The sequence below is a fragment of the Magnolia sinica genome, chromosome 6, assembly GCF_029962835.1.
Source record: "Magnolia sinica isolate HGM2019 chromosome 6, MsV1, whole genome shotgun sequence".
In the NCBI taxonomy this organism is placed as follows: Eukaryota; Viridiplantae; Streptophyta; class Magnoliopsida; order Magnoliales; family Magnoliaceae; genus Magnolia; species Magnolia sinica.
In genome coordinates this window covers 58,519,948-58,535,655 of record NC_080578.1, presented here as the reverse complement: position 1 = coordinate 58,535,655, position 15,708 = coordinate 58,519,948, and the positions used below count along the sequence as shown (strand labels likewise).

The window sequence follows — 15,708 nt, the reverse complement described above, 5'->3', positions numbered from 1 at the left end:
AGTCTAAGTTCTATCTAGGGTCTATTATACCTAAGAAGACTGAATATTGAAGTTTAAAGCTTGTTCTTCTTATTGAATCTTCAATAGAGCATAATAGATCTTCTACATGAAGTGTATTAAAGGTAGAGCTTGATCTTCTACTTGAAGTATAGTAGAACTTGAACTTTCCAGCTTCATGACTTGTACTTCAGTAAGGTGATTGACTTCATGACTTGAACTTTCCATCTTGATCCACATTAGACGGACTACAACACAAGCTATTTTATCTAAATGAAATTTGACAAACAATGGTGTGCTTTATACAATATAGCACTTACAGCCATGATTTCGGTTAGGTACGTGACTAACATAAGATTAGGAGTTTACCACATTGAGTTTAGCTATCCAAATCAGGTATAGGACTGGTTTGGATAGAATTCCCTTGTGATGAACCCCATAGCTTGCGATACCACGTATTATCATCACAACTACACAGACCAACTTTGTCATTCCTTTTACATCACATAGCTTGGATAGGCCTGATGGTATTTATGGACTTGCTAAGATTTGCATATTACATTGCATCCTCAGCATATGACATTTGACCCAGTATGTCTTTACATCGCATAGCTTGGATAGGGTCGATGGTATTTATGGACTTGCGAGTTTGACCTCCATCTTTCCGCTTATTCTGACATTTGTATGCTTACCACATGCATTGTGCACGCATGCATGCAAGCACTTTCTAAGCTTTGTAGTAGGCTTATGCACATTCATTATGTGCAGGTTATGCTAAACCATAGCAGAGCATGTGCCTAATCTTTTGGAGTTTTGTTATATCATGTATTTTCCTTTCAACACTATACTCAAAGATTATATTAGTGGATTTTTGGTGATGATGCTTTGTGACTTGGGTACGCTTGTCGTTATGCTCCTTTATATAAAAAAATTCACCATGAAATTCCTCCGTGTAGGATCCTAGTATTGGAACCTGGCTCATCGGAGCTGGGAGCCGAGAATGGGGTACTACGGAGACTGTCGGCACCGGATTTGGTAACCGAGAATTTTATGAGTTTGGTTCTCGAGTTTGGGGCATGACAAATTTTTTTAGTGTTAAAACATGACATGCATGAGTTCGGCTCTTTGTTGAGGGTCAAATATTGCATATTATTCCCCATTTATTTCTCAGTTTTACAAACATAATATGAGTTAATGGTATATTTTACATGTGTTTATGTTGTAAGGTGAATTTAAGAGCTTGGATTGAAAAGAATGCTAAAAGCATGGATTTAATGCTCAGAAATTATCAAGCAAAGAATGGATTTTTTGAGACCAAGATGGAAGATTTCAAGACCCTAAGATTTAAGAAAATCAAGTGAAAAAAGAAGTGTAAAAATTAGTGCAGAAATTGGTGCAAAAATTCATAGGATTTGAGCTTAGATGTCATTGAAGGCCTTAGATGACATCGAAGGCTGGTCTTCAATGACATCTAGGCTGGTCGATGACCTCGAAGAATTATAGAAAAATCGAGTTGGTTGTAGGACATATTGGGTGCTCTTTTGGATCAATCGAAGCTAGTCTATTGATGACATTGAAGAATTACAAAAAAGTTGAGTTGGTTGCTGGACATATTGGGTGCTCTTTTCGATCAATCGAAGCTAGTCTGTCGATGACATCGAAGAATTACAGGAAAAACAAGTTTAGTCATTGGACAAATTGGATACACTATTCAATGACATCGAAGCCAGTCTGTCGATGACATCGAACCGGTTATGCGGAATGCAAAAATTTGATTCAGTTTTGCGATTTTACAGAACTTTTCCCATAAATAGGGATTCCTAGGCACTTTTTGGGTTATCTAGGGTTTGGAGGAGCAGAGCAAAAGGTCGAAGCTGCTTCCCAAGTGTTTTTCTTCTCTTTTCCTTAGTTTTAATGCTTTCTTTTAGGGTTTTTAACTCATTTATGTCTATGATTGGTTAGATCGCTTAGGATGTTTTCTAGTTTGATTCATGTTATTATTAACTTCTTTGATTCTAGTTTGATATTAAAAGAATACTTTTAGTGTTTAATGGTTTGTTGTGAATGAAATTGCAATGGATCTGCAATAGCTTGAAGTATCTTCTTTTTCTGTTTGGAGTTTGTGAAAATAGGAAATCCTATATGGATGGGTGATGGAATCCTCTCTAATCTTCACAATTCTCCTATGTTGGTTGTTGGATCGGTATTCCCTGTTGTCTACCATAGTCTCCTAGGCATGGTTAGGTGATGGAATCACTTCCAATCTCACAACTTTCATCCATTGAAAATTAGGCCAATGGAAGTTTAGATCGGACTTTACTGAATATCTTCCAATTGGGTAGGATAAGACTCCAATTCCAATTGAGTGCCTTAAATCAAATAAGAAAATATCCAAATAGCTGCAAGTGGATCCTTGGATACCCTAGTTCCCACCTTCAAATTCTTAAGTTTCGAAATTTATCATCTCACAATTACTCCTAATTTTCCTAATTTAGGCTAGATCTTCTCCTAGTTTTGATTCTAATTACTCTTGGAATAAACACACAAGATTAGTCTCTCAGCACTCGACCTAGGTCTTACCTAGATTATTATTACATCACGACCCTACACTTGGGGTTGTGAATAAGTTTTTGGCGTCATTGTCGAGGATTAATGGTTGTGTTTTTTTGAGATTAACTAGTTTTGGAATTATGTTAAGATTAGGGTTTTTATACTTTATATTTTTAGGTTTAGAAACTTTCTATTTTCTGTTTTTAGAAACTTTCCTTTTTAGAAACTAGTTTAATTTCCTAATTTGTTTTTAGAAACTTTCTAATTCTAGGTTTAGAACTTTCCTAATCAGCTTTTAGAAACTAGGTTGTTTTTTTTTTTAAACTTTTCTTTCTAGTTTTAGAAACTGACTTGTTTTATTTCGTTTTACAGGATCTTAAATTAGGAACTTCCAATTTGGTAACTTCTTTCTACATGCCCTCGCTCTTTTTATTTCTAGGTTTACCTTCTTTCTTTTAGGTTTAGGTTAGAATTTGAAATTGAGGGGTGACAGTGGTTCATGCCAAAGTGGGTCCGTGACAACACTCGACATCTTTTGAGTGAAGGAGGATGAGTTGAGGCGCTATCTATCCATCACAGGTTTAGACACCACTCGAGATCCTCAGAGTTAATTGAGGTTCGATTGCTAATCAACTGGTCAATCAACCGAGAAGACAACCTCAACTTAAGGTTGAGGAAGTCCAGGATGAGAATGAGGTGCATCAAGCACCCCTGCCTCGTACTTTGCAAGACTATTTATAACTAGCGGGGGTGAGTACGCCCTCATGCATGATTTTTTCAGAAAATATGGGACATATGGATATCAAGCCAGGGGTGATCCAACTCCTTCCAAAATTCCATGGAGTTGAATCTAAAAGTCCAGATCTTCACTTGAAACATTTTGATGAGATTATAGCTACTTCATATTTTCTTAACGTGTCTGAGGACACGGTCAGACTAAAACTCTCTCCCTTTTCTTTGAAAGAGAAAGCTAAGACGTGGTTGCATTCACTATGTCCATGATCTATTGGCACATGGAATGACATGATAAGGGAGTTCATAAAGAAATTTTTTCCACATCATAAAACAAACACCCTTAGGAAGTCAATCATGAACTTTGCCCAAAAGGAGGATGAAACATTCTTCCAATACTAGAAGAGGTTCAAGGTTCTTGTCAGTTCATGCCCATAACACAGTTTTGAAACGTGGCGCATTACATACTTTTTCTATGATGGACTGACATCTTCCATGCGCCAATTGGTTGAGACAATGTGCAATGGGGAATTCATGAATAAAAATGTTGATGATGTGTGAAACTACTTGGACAGACTTGTTGAAAGTGAAAAATTATGGGACACCTCCCTAAAATTAAGCACCACTTCTAGGCCCACTCAATCAAAGGAGAGGGGCGGATTATACCTTCTGAAAGAGGATGATAATATCAATGTTAAGGTATCTAATCTCATAAGGAAATTCGAGGCCATGGAACTAAAGAAGGATAAGGCTAAGGAAACTGTTTGCAGTATTTGTGCTTACAACGTTCACACAATTGAAAATTATCCAACAATACCTTCCTTTCAAGAGGTGTTGAATGAGCAATCTAATGCTGTGAACAATTACCAAAGACCTTTCAATGGACCTGCCTCCAATACATACAATCCTAATTGGAGAAATCATCCAAACTTCAGTTGGAGGAATGGACAAACTGGTACTCCTCAAGGTTTCTTTAATCAAATTCCAAATCAAGGGAAACCTCAAGAGTATCCGGTTTAAAAACATATTCGAGAATAAGAGCTACTCAACCAGGATATCAGATCAGCATTGGGAACGCTTGCGTCATCCATTCAAAGGATAGAGTTGCACTTTTAACAATTAGGGAAAAGGGGATGCTTCTTGCTTAACCTCTCCCCAATCCCAAAATGCAATATGAGATAAGTGATCCAAGCTCTTCAAATCAAATTAAGCAAGCTAAGTCTATCACCACTCTTAGGAGTAGGAAGATAGTTGCAAATCTATTTCGGCAAGGGCTAAGAAGTCTAAGGACCCAAAAGTAGATGAAACAAATAGACCTAACAACACTCCATAAGAATTAGAACCGGAACTTCAAGGCAAGCCGATTGCACCATTCCCCCAACGGTTGATAGAACAAAACTCTTTCTAACTCTCAGGACATTTTAGAGGTGTTCAAGCAAGTGAAGGTCAATATTCCTTTACTAGATGCTGTAAAACAAATATCTTCATATGCCAAATTTCTAAAAGACTTGTGTATGACCAAAAGACAACAAAATATTCAAAAGAAAATATTTTTAACACAAAAAGTGAGTGCCATCCTTAAGCAAGATGTGTCATAAAAGTACAAAGATCCTGGTAGCCCAACCATCGCTTGCGTAATTGGGAAGTACCGAATTGAGCACACACTTCTTGACTTAGGAGTGAGCATGAATCTCATCCCATACTCAGTTTATGAGCAACTAGGTTTAGGTGAATTAAAACCCACCCGGACCACATTATAACTTACCGATCACTTAGTACGTGTACCGAGAGGGATAATAGAGGATGTGTTGATCCAGGTTGACAGATTTTACAACCTGGTAGATTTTATCATCTTGGATACTCAACCCATCGTGGACATGAGAACTCAAATTCTTGTCATTCTTGGTCTCCCATTCCTTGCCACATCAAATGCAATCATTAATTGCTGGAATGGAGTCATGCATTTATCTTTTAGAAATATGACATTGGAGTTAAATATTTTTTTTTATATGGGTAAACAGGTAAAGGATGATGATGATGCCCATGATGTTAACTTGATTGATTCTTTCATGGAGGATAGAACTCTGATGGCCTTTTCTTCTGACCATCTAGAGACGTGCTTGGCCCACTCTCATGATTTAGATGATGATATGATTAGGGAAACAATTGCCATGCTTGATATTGTGCCAGTACTTGAAGTTAACCGGTGGAGGCCACAATTTGAAGAATTGCCCCAAAATGACGTAGTGTCTCTACCGTCTAACCTCAAGGCACCGAAGCTTGACCTAAAACCTTTGCCCTCTGATTTGAAATATAACTACTTAGGCCAAGATAAGACATACCCGGTGGTAATTTCTTCCCACCTTGAGAAAGAACAAGAGACTATGCTCATTTCTACTCTCATTGAGTATAAGTGAGCCCTTAGATGGTCGATTACGGACCTCAAAGGAATTGAACCATCAATTTGTACTCACCATATTTATCTAGAGGATAATGCAAAGACCTCCCAACAACCACAGTGTAGATTAAATACAAACATGAAGGAAGTGGTTAAGGTCAAGGTTCTTAAGCTATTGGATGTAGATATCATATACCCGATATTCGATAGTCAATGGGTGAGTCCAACTCAGGTGGTTCCTAAGAAGTTCGGAATCACCATCGTAGCCAATACCAATAATAAACTCTTGCGAACTAGAATCACTATTGGTTGGAGAATGTGCATTGACTATAGGATACCGTCACAAGGAAGGACCACTTCCCTTTGCCCTTCATCGATCAAATTTTGGAAAGGCTAGCTGGCCACTCTTACTATTGCTTCCTTGACGGTTATTCGAGCTACAATCAGATAGAGATAGCCCTTAAAGATCATGAAAAGATCACTTTCATATGTCCCTTCGGTACCTTTGCTTACTGAAGGATGTCATTCAGACTGTGTAATTGTAAGTGCTATGGTTTTATGCTCCTTTGGTTGTCAAATTTTGTGGTGCCAAAACCTCAATCTATGTCTTGTGTAGCTCATTGGTATATATGTTCAAGACAATGCATATGGGTTCAAGACATTGCATCACCTCTCTAAACACTTTGCTTCAAGTTAAGAACGAAGAACTACTTCAAACCATTTTAAGAAATATAAGTACAAGCTACAATGAAAGAAGTGATCTTGTTCAAAGACTTAAGTTAGTATACAACTCAAGATGAAGTATAATTCAAGCTCTAGAAGATCTCAAGTTCAATGCTACATCAAGTATAGGGATCTCAAGCTTCACAATCTTCAATTGTCAATTATCATCTAAAGAAATGAAGTGTCAATGTCCACACTTCACATTTAAGGTGTGAATGACCTTAGATTGACCTTAGGGTAGGTCATTTTGTATACATAATTCAAGTTAAATCTTTTTATATGTATTTAGTTTGTTCTAAGACTAGTCCTGGACCTTGTTCGACTAGTCCTAGAACTGGCTCGACCAGTCCAAGAAATTCCAGGACCTGTCCTAAGTTTGTTGTAATTTTTCAGAATTTTTTGGTTGAGCTACGACTAGTCTTAGAGTTTGCTCGACCAGTCATAGGAATAGTGACGACTCGATCCAGGACCAATCATGTACTTAAGACTCAAACTACAGCAAACAAACCTGGTGCCTCATGACCAGTTGTAGGATGGTCATGACTAGTCGTGGAGGTGTCACGACTGGTCGTGCAAGGCCTACGACCAGTCGTGGAACAGTTTTATCTGATCGTGCTCAAAATTTCAAAATGTAGTTCGTCCTACGACCAGTCGTAGTGTCCTTAGGACTAGTCATAGATGCGATTTCTACAACTATAAATAGAACACGAATTTCAAAGTTTCATATCTAATTTAAGTAAAATCAAGGCTTCTCTCTGAGATAAGTTTGTGTTCATTTTAAGCTACTTCGTGCATATTTAAAATTCTCTTTTGTTAACTTTATTGATTTGATTTTGTTTCTATATTCCAATCTGAATTGAAAAGTGGAATTGTTGTATTGCTTCTTCTTGGAATCAAAACTAAATAGAGCTAGCCCAACTGGTTTAATTTAAAATCAATTAGAACCTAGAACCATTTCAAAGTGAGTATTGGATATTGAACTTCTACTCCGATTGGTTCTTCCGGGTTGTGACAAAAAGGAGAAATTAAGATATTTTACTTTATTGTAAATTTCCTTTATTTTGGTTTCTTTTGAGATTGAGCCAGAAAAATCTCATTGTGTTGGTTATCTGAGGAGAGCCACAAAACTCAAAAAGTGGAGTTTTTTGAATTGTATAAGCCCATTTGAAAGACACAATTGTGAAGGTTTTAGGTGAACCTGTGAAACCTATTTTCATAGTGAACGCTAATATTCCCTGTGCGAGGATATTAGGAGTGGAGTAGCAATCTGTGTGGCTGTTGTTTAACAATTGGTGAACACACAGGCGAACCACTATAACTCTTTGTGTTTTGTAGATGTGTGATTTATTTTTCCTATATTTTATCATTCAAGTTTGTGGGTTGTATGTGTGGATGTGAATGTTGTAATATTTACATTTCAAGAATTGTAGGGAATGTTGTAATAGTTTAGAATTTATTTCTTGTTATTTCCTTTATTTCCTTTCAGTTTGAGTTTTTGATATTCAAATTGTTCTAGTAAGGTTGTCCTGCCATAAACCCTTAGTTTTATGGTGCGAGGTTGTCCTTAGAACAACATTAGTATCAATCTCTCTATTTGAGGTTGCTTTACATTTCCACATTGTGATTGGTTTAAAGTGCTATCATTCCTTTATTTATTTAAATTCCGCTGTTAAAGTGTTAATTTGGCATAGTCCTATTCACACCCCCCCCCCCCCCCCCCCCCCCCTCTAGGACATATAGCTAGGCCTTTTCAAGTGGTATCAGAGCCTAATAACTCGTTTTAATTGTTATATTTTTGGATTTATTTCCTAAGCTAATCGATCTAAGTTATTTATAAGATGTCAAATTTTGATAGCCTTTCAGTGACTAGGCCTCTATCATTTGATGGCTCCAATTATGCTTATTGGAAAGCCAGGATGAGGATTTACCTTAAATCCATGGATGAGAGCGTGTGGCAAGCCACAGTGACTGAATGGACCCCTCCTACCATTGAAGTAACTGGTATCGATGGATCCAAATTAATGAAAGTCTCACCTTATTTTTCTTGGACTACACTTCAGAAAAGTGAGAGTAGTGCCATTGCAAAAGCATTAAATGCAATCACTTGCGCACTATCACCAGATGAATTCAAAAGAATTATATCATGTGATACTGCAAAGCAAGCTTGGGATATTTTAGATATGACACATGAGGGAATATCAATTGTCAAGAAATCTAAAGTCCAACTCACAACCAAATTTGAGGAAATACATATGGAGGAAAATGAAATGTTCATGGACTTTTATACAAGATTAAATGACATTGTGAACTCTATGTGGGGTCTTGGCGATTAAATCCTAAAACGTAAAGTGTGTGCAAAGATTTCTACGCTTATAACCTGAACGGTTCAACTCAAAGGTTACCGCGATCCACGAACTTCGTGATACGGATAATATGAGGGTAGAAGAACTAGTTGGGTCGTTACAAACCTATGAGGTAAATTTTAAAGCTCCTAAAGGTAAATCTATTGCCCTTAAATCTTCTAAATGTATTTCTCAAGAAAATTCTGATTTTGAAAATTCTGAAGATGATATGGCCCTTTTAGTGAAAAAGTTTTACAAGATTTTCAAAAGTAAAAAGATGGTTGACTTTTAAAAATCAAATGATAAGAAAAGATTTAAATCTAAATCTAAAACTTGGAAATCTTTAAAAGATAATCAATGTTACAACTGCCAAGAATATGGGCATTTAGCAAACAAGTGTCCTAAAAGGGACAAACCTAAAAAGAAAGGAATGTTGGCTACTTAGGATGAATCTTCTGGCACTGAAGCCTCTTCTGAATCAGAAGATTCAGAAACCGAGTCGGACAATGAAGTTAAAGATCTTATGACTCTAGCCAAGTTCACTTTTTCAGATCATGATGATTCTACTAGTGAAGAAAATCTGAATAATGATCATAAAAATGAAGAAGATCTTCAAGATGCTTACAATGCCCTGTATAAGGAAAGTTGTAAAATTGCCGTAAAACTAAAACTTTAAAAAGAAAGGTTTTTAAAACTTAAAGAAAATTTTGATTCTCTTATTTTAGAAAAATCCCACATTTTAGATTGTTTTGAAAAATTGAAATGCGATTTAGATTTCAAAACTTTCCTGATTGAAAATTTAAAATCTGAAAATGAAAAACTTAAACTTGAAGTCTTTTCTCTTTTGAGTTTAAAGGATACATGGAGGTATGCCTAAGGTGATCCAAAATTAGAAAAACATTTATCTGGATCAAGAAAATGTGGCGACCGATCTAGTTTGGGCTATGATAAAAATATTCCTCCTAAACAGAAGAATACTCCTCCTAAGCTTGTAAAAGGAGAGTCCTCAAACTCAAAAGAGAATGGGTATAATAAAAAGTTTTCTAAAAATACCAAAATATTTCAATCATTTAAACTTAAAAGTAACCATCTCAACTATAATAATCAAAACTGAAACCCTTTAGCTGAAAAAATAGTTGATTTGCTTAAGGAGCCCTTAAAATCTAACTCAGTGGGTCATTCTTACAACAATTACAAATACAAGAAGACCAACTACATTCCTAAACCCAAAACAATTATGAAATGGGTTAAGGTTACTTGCTTGGTTGCCTACACGGCTTTCAAAGCTTCAAGCCATTCAAAGGGTACTTAGACAGTGGATGCTCAAGGCATATGACTAGTGATAAAGGTCTATTCACCAATCTTAAAGACATGGCTGATGGTTCAGTCACATTTGGTGATGGTAGCAACTGCAGGATTATTGGCCAAGGTACGGTTCAACTTTCTAAGCTCTCTTTATTTAAAAATATTTTATACGTTGAAGGGTTAAAACACAATCTATTAAGCATATCTCAAATATGCGATAAAAATCATAGTGTAAATTTTCTAACCTAGGGTGTGAAATTTTAAACAAAAATGGTTCGATAATATTAACCAGTCGTAGAACGTCTGAAAACTGCTATATTGTTAGTGATTCTATTCATCTATTCAATCGTGTTACATGGTCCATACCGATGAGACTGAATTATGGCATAAACGCCTTGGACATGTACACTACCGTAATCTATATAGATTGAGGAAAAAAGAACTGATAAGAGGTCTACCTAAATTACAGAAAGTAGACAAAGTATGTGGTGAATGCCAGATTGGTAAATAAACATGGAGTGCTCACAATAAGGTAGACTCCAATGCTACATCTAAACCTCTAGAACTTCTCTACATGGATCTTATAGGACTTACCAAGATGGAGAGTCGAGGTGGAAAAAAATACATACTAGTGATCGTAGATGATTATACCAGATTCACTTAGGTAGCCTTTTTAAGGAATAAATCAGAAACCCTTGATAAAGTAAAAAAGAGTTCTCAAACGAATCCAAACGGAAAAATGTTCTCAAGTCTATAAGATCCGTAGTGATCATGGATCGGAATTTGAGAATAGCAGTTTTGAGAAATTCTGTTGTGATTAGGGAATATCGCATGAATTCTCTACACCTAAAACACCACAATAAAATGGAATTGTTGAAAGAAAAAATAGAGTACTTCAAGAAATGGCAAATGTAATGTTAAATAGTATGAAGCTCCCTAAAAATCTTAGGCTAAAGCCGTAAATACTACATGTTATATAATCAACTGGGTCTATACGAAAAATCAAACTATAAATAGCTTATGAAATATAGTTCAACAAGAAGCCTACTATCAAATACTCGCGAGTTTTTGGCAGCAAGTGCTATATTTTACATGACTGTGAAAATCTGGGCAAGTTTGACACTAAAAGGGATGAAGGGATCTTTTTAGGATATTCTTTGAACAGTCGAGCATATCGAGTACTGAATAAGAGGACTGGTGTTATTCAAGAGTCTATCATGTGGTTATTGATGATCACTTGAATACACCTGTCTCAAGTTTAGATAATAATGAAGTTCTTTTAATTGACAAACCAGATACTTCATCAAATCAAACTAATTCTGAACTGAGGACTGTTGAAGATCATCCAACTACTTAAATTCTTGGATACCCTCTCACTGATGTACGCACTCGTAGTCAACTAGAAGATATATGTAATTACGTGTGCTTTACATCCCCGATAGAGCCTGTTAACGTAAGAGAAGCTCTTACTGATGAAAATTGGATAGTTGTGATGCAAGAAGAGCTTAACCAATTTATGAGAAATGATGTTTGGCATCTTGTTCCTAGACCTAATGATAAACATATTATTGAAACTAAGTGGATTTTTAAAAATAAGTCTGATGAACTTGGTAATATAATTCGAAACAAGGCAAGACTAGTTATACAAAGGTACACTCAAATTGTAGGTATTGATTATGATGAAACCTTTACCCCAGTAGCTCATTTTGAGTCAATCAGACTATTCATATCTATTGCTTGCTTTAGAAAATTTAAAATTTATCAAATGGATGTGAAAAGTGCCTTCTTAAATGGTGATCTACATGAAGAAGTGTATGTTGAACAACCAATAGGTTTTGAAGACCTTAAAAACACTGATCATGTCTATCGCCTTAAAAAGGCTCTTTAGGCATGGTACGAGAAATTGACTAAGTTTTTACTAAGTCCTGATTTTCAAATGGGAAGTGTAGACAAGACTCTTTTTGTTAAGAAACTTAATGATCACATCTTAATAGTGCAAATCCATATTGATGATATTATTTATGGATCTACCTGTGCTAACATGACTGTTGAGTTTGCAGATTTAATGAAATCTAAGTTTGAAATGAGCATGGTTAGGGAATTGAATTATTTCATAGGATTGCAAGTTAAATAACAATCTGATGGCATTTTTATTTCTCAAACCAAATATGCTCTAAACTTAATCAAAAAGTTTAGATTTTAAAATGGTAAGAATTTTGATACTCCTATGAGTACAACTTTAAGACCCTCAAAGGACTCTACAGATAAAAATGTGGATCCTAAATTATATCATACTATGATTTGTAGTATTTAACTGCAAGTAGACCTGATATTGCTTTATTGTTGGTATTTGCGCTAGATATCAGTCTGATCCTAAAGAGTCACATTTAACTGATGTTAAGAGGATTATGCGATATGTCGCAAGTACTTCTAAATTGGGTCTCTGGTATCTATATGATACTAGTGTTCATTTGGCTGGGTACTCAGATGCTGATTAAGCTGGTACTAGTGATGACAGGAAATCAACTAGTGGTGGTTGTTTTTATATTGGAAATTGTATGGTTTCTTGGTTTAGCAAGAAGCAAAGTTCTACATCGCTCTCAACTTCTAAGGCTGAATACATTGCAGTAGGAAATACATGTACTCAGCTTGTTTGGATGAAACGTATGTTAAGCGATTAAGGAATTGCATAGGATTCAATGGTTTTATATTGCAATAATTCAAGTGCAATAAATATTTCAAAAAATCCAATCCAACATTCACGTACCAAGCACATTGACATTAGGTTTCATTACATTCGTGAATTAGTGGAAGAAAAACTGATATCTTTGGAGTACATTCCTACTAAGACTCAACTTGCTGACATTTTTACTAAACCGCTCAACAAAGGCAGGTTTAATAAATTGAAATTTGATCTTGGTATGTGTATTCTAAATTGATTATTCATGCATATTTGTATTATAGTGTATATATATATGATAATTTATTGATTTAAATTTCATTTTTTTATGAAAAAATGCATAGTGTATATATCTGCTCCTTCTTCAGGATCAGATTAAGTGCTTTAATCTTGGTCTGTAATAACTTTACTTCTACTTTTGTTAGCTTGTGAACTTTATTTGGTTAACTGACTTTTGTTTTAACTAGTTAATGGCTTGTGGACTTCAATTTACTTATTTCTTGACTAGTTAATCTATTTATTACTCTTATTTATTATCCTTTTCCATTTTTCTTCCTTTGTCATATTGAGACAAAAAGGGGGAGAATTTACTTGGTTTTGCATATGGATTGATATATTGATATTTGATTATGGATAATATGGACTGTGGTAGTAGCATATGGATTCATATATTGCTATTGATTATGGATAATATGGACTGAATATATGTGTGCTACACAGGGGGAGTAAGTAAGGAAGAATTTGTGCACTGGTGCATGATTCTTTAACCAGGATGTAACTGGTTCTCTTATATATGACTGGTGCATGATTCCTTATTGAGCATGTAATGCTTCTCTCATTTTGATTGGAGTATGTTTATCACAAATTTGACAAAGGGGGAGATTGTAAGTGCTATGGTTTTATGCTCATTTGGTTTTTCAAATTTTGTGGTGCCAAAACCTCAATCTATGTCTTGTGTAGCTCATTGGTATATATGTTTAAGACATTGCATCACCTCTCTAAACACTTTGCTTCAAGTCAAGAATGAAGAACTACTTCAAACCATTTCAAGAAATACAAGTACAAGCTACAACGAAAGAAGTGATTTTGTTCAAAGACTCAAGTTAGTGTACAACTCAAGATGAAGTATAATTCAAGCTCTAGAAGATCTCAAGTTCAATGTTACATCAAGTATAGAGATCTCAAGCTTCACAATCTTCAATTGTCAACGATCATCTGAAGAAATGAAGTGTGAATGTCCATACTTCACATTTAAGGTGTGAATGACCTTAGATTGACCTTATGGTAGGTCATTTTGTATACATAATTCAAGTCAAATATTTTTATATGTATTTGGTCTGTTCTAAGACTAGTCCTGGACCTTGTTCGATAAGTCCTAGAACTGGCTCGACTAGTCCAAGAAATTCCAGGACCTATCCTAGGTTTGTTGCAATTTTTTGAAATTTTTTGGTTGAGCTACGACCAATCCTGGAGTCTGCTCGACCGGTCGTAGGAACAGTGACAACTCGATCCAGAACCAGTCATGCACTTACGAATCAAACTACAGCGAACAAACCCGGTGCCTCACAACCAGTCATAGGATGGTCACAACCGGTCATGGAGGTGTCACGACCGGTCGTGCAAGGCTAACGACCAGTCGTGGAATGGTTTTATCCGATCGCGCTTAAAATTTCAAAATGCAGTTCGTCCTATGACCAGTCATAGTGTCCTCAGGACTAGTCGTAGATGCAATTTCTGCAACTATAAATAGAACACGAATTTTAGAGTTTCATATCTAATTCAATTAAAATTGAGGCTTCACTCTGAGATAAGTTTGTGTTCATTTTAAGTTACTTTGTGCGTATTTAAAATTCTCTTTTGTTAGCTTTATTGATTTGATTTTGTTTTTAAATTTCAATCTGAATTGAAAAGAGGAATTGTTATATTCCTTCTTCTTGGAATCAAAATCAAATAGAGATAGCCCAACTGGTTTAATTTAAAATCAATTAGAACCTAGCACCATTTCAAAGTGAGTATTGGACATTGAACTTCTATATTCGAACTTTTACTCCGATTGGTTCTTCCGAGCTGCGATAAAAAGGAGAAATACGGGTATTTTACTTTATTATAAATTTCCTTTATTTTGGTTTCTTTTGAGATTGAGCCAGAAAAATCTCATTGTGTTGGTTATCTGAGGAGAGCCACAAAACTCAGAAAGTGGGGTTTTTTGAATTGTGTAAGCCCATTTGAAAGACACAATTGTGAAGGTTTTAGGTAAACCTGTGAAACCTATTTTCATAGTGAACACTAATATCCCTTGTGTGAGGATATTAGGAGTGGAGTAGCAATCTGTGTGGATGTTGTTTAATAGTTGGTGAACACACAGGCGAACCACTATAACTCTTTGTGTTTTGTGGATGTGTGATTTATTTTTCCTATCTTTTATCATTCAAGTTTGTGAGTTGTATGTGTGGATGTGAATGTTGTAATATTTACGTTTCAAGCATTGTGGGGAATATTGTAATAGTTTACAATTTATTTCTTACTATTTCCTTTATTTCCTTTCAGTTTGAGTTTTTGATATTCAAATTGTTCTAGTAAGGTTGTCTAGTCATAAACCCTTGGTTTTTTTGGTGCAAGTTTGTCCTTAGAACAACATTGGTATCAATCTCTCTATTTGAGGTTGCTTTACATTTTCATATTGTGATTGGTTTAAAGTGCTATCATTCCTTTATTTATTTAAATTTCGCTGTTAAAGTTTTAATTTGGCATAGTCCCATTCACACCCCCCCTCCCCCCCTCTAGGACATATAGCTAGGCCTTTTCAATAATGCCCCGCCACCTTTCAACGATGGATCATGAGTATTTTTTTTTACATGGTGGGGCAATATCTAGAGGTCTTCATGGATGACTTCTCGATTTTTGGTCCATCTTTCAGCGAATGCCTCGAAAATCTTAAAAGTGTGCTGAAAAGATGTGAAGAAAAGAATTTGGTACTCAAT

The 15,708-nt window shown here is 35.6% G+C and overlaps 1 pseudogene; it reads left to right on the top strand.

Annotated features, from left to right (window-relative positions):
• The window catches only part of LOC131249627 (uncharacterized), a 147,983-nt pseudogene that overhangs the window by 22,706 nt on the left and 109,569 nt on the right, over positions 1–15,708 (top strand).